Source organism: Coregonus lavaretus, assembly GCF_964263955.1.
Source record: "Coregonus lavaretus genome assembly, chromosome: 38".
In the NCBI taxonomy this organism is placed as follows: Eukaryota; Metazoa; Chordata; class Actinopteri; order Salmoniformes; family Salmonidae; genus Coregonus; species Coregonus lavaretus.
Window position 1 is genome coordinate 27973382 of NC_140025.1, and position 2060 is coordinate 27975441.

General features: G+C 41.9%; 1 long non-coding RNA gene across 1 annotated transcript; it reads left to right on the forward strand.

The window, feature by feature from the left end:
• The first annotated feature begins 221 nt into the window (after positions 1-221).
• LOC311112216 lies at positions 222-1752 on the forward strand. The gene is made up of 3 exons (XR_014610848.1): positions 222-493; positions 721-885; positions 1655-1752. It is a non-coding gene; the product is annotated as an uncharacterized lncRNA (long non-coding RNA).
• Positions 1753-2060: the final 308 nt, after the last annotated feature.

The following is a 2060-nucleotide window of genomic DNA, read 5'->3' on the forward strand; positions in this document are numbered from 1 at the left end:
AATTATTGCTGATGAACAAAGGAGTCCGCTCATACTGAACTTGGATCATAAGGTTTATTCATATCACAAGCTTCAGCATAAGTGACAGGTGACATGCCCACCCGGAGAGCGACGCCTCAGAATGGCCGCTCTGCCTTCTCCTTCGTTTAGCCCCTACTTATAAACAATGCAAAAAGATGGGTGGCTCCCTCTTCTGGCCAATCACCAGTCTCCCGTGGGGCGTCACCCTCCAAACGGCTACATTTGACCTAACATAAACAACATTCCATTTCTTCAAGAAAAACATTTAACAAAGGCATAATCCCAATACACGACAGAGGAACCATGCACTCGGGTACAAATTGGGGCAGGGTGTCTCTAACTGGGGGGGTGGAGAGGAGGAACGTGTCCCTGAGACTAGAGAGGGTCACTCTGGAAGACAGGGGAGAGTATGTGTGCCATGTCAGCAGCGAACATTGGTATGAAAAGGCCAAAGTGTCCCTCACACTGATTGGTAAGGAGCAGAGGACTATGTTTCTTCAATTGATGAACCTGTAAACAAACATAACATGTGATGTAAACTTGTTTAGGGAGAGATACTGTGCTTTTGGGTTGAATCTAGTTCCGAATCTAACTAGTATTACTCATTTTGTTGAATTTATGAACAATTCTTGAAAATAGAACAAACTTTTCTAACAGTGCTATCTATTTTTGGGGTTGAACTCCCTATATTTCCAATAGTACTAGGTGGTATCCCAGTTGTCTCTATTGCTGAAGCAAGAGGAAGTGGAGGTCAGGTGAACGTTACCTGTTCATCAGTGGGCTGGTCACCACAACCTACAGTCACATGGAGAAACAAAGAGGGGAAAGAGATCAGAAATGGACAAGAAGTTCTCTACACATCTGGTAAAAACATTACTTGCAATGATAACATACAAATGTATGTAAAATGTTCATTGTGATGATGGGTTCTGACTTCTAAACTTGAAATATGAAATATCCTTGTTCATGTTACTGAGGGAGAGAGGGGAAGGCAGAACGTTTACATTCTGTCAGAACATGTTATTGCTAGACATCAGGGATCCTATGGAGAGGAGAAGGGCCACAGTCTGGTTTCAGTTGTTGGGTTGTAATTTGAAATACTTGCTACACCAGAAGTTAATGGTTATATGTAGGAGGAATGTGTATGGTGTGGTCAATGGAGTTTGGATATGAGCCAGGGGCTTGGAATGTTACTAAGTAAGGGAAAAGGCAATCACATGGTTGCGGTCACTGATAAGGGTGGATAGCTGTGGATTAGTGAGGAATGGGGGCCGAGGTCAGGTCACATGAAAGGAGAAGGAACAGTTTATTACCCATATCACTTAACTTCCTGTGTAGCAACAGAGATGTATTGGCTGTCCAGATGTGTAAGGAGGATACTCAGCATAGGAGGAAGGTTTAAATACCAGTGATTGTGTAAATATGTCTTTGTCTGATGCAGCTGTGTGACCCTGTGGGTGAATAAACTTGGTTTGAGCTTTACTAGTCGTCAGTGAGTTTCACTCTGTTTATTTAGAACCTAACAGTGAAAATCAAAACCATCCTCTCTCTCTCTTTCTATCTATCTCTGTCTCTCTCTCTCTCTTTCTCTGTCTATCTCTCTCTCTCTTTCTGTCTCTCTTTGCTGAATCAGATTCTCAGGGCTTGGTGAGTGTAAGTAGTTGGCTGCTGTATTCTCTCTCAGACTCAGATTGGCTCTCCTGTACAGTCTCTCTGTCTGAGGAGAAGAAGAGCGAGAGCAGAATCCTGCCACGGATATGCCAGCCTGGTGAGTGAGTGTCCTACAAACAGCATTCACCCATTCAGATCCCACTTACTTCCCATCCCACATACTCTGCTGTAAGAGTCACTAATATTTGTATACATTTCAATAACATTATTTTATGGTATTATATGTTTATGGTATTTGTGCTCGTAGAGGCAGTACACATTCATGAGAAACAAGCTGTTGAAGAAGGAATTCATCTAAAAGGTAAAGTTAATAACCTAAAGTTTAGTAAATTTAACTTGAATCTAATATTCATAGTAATGTGAATTTA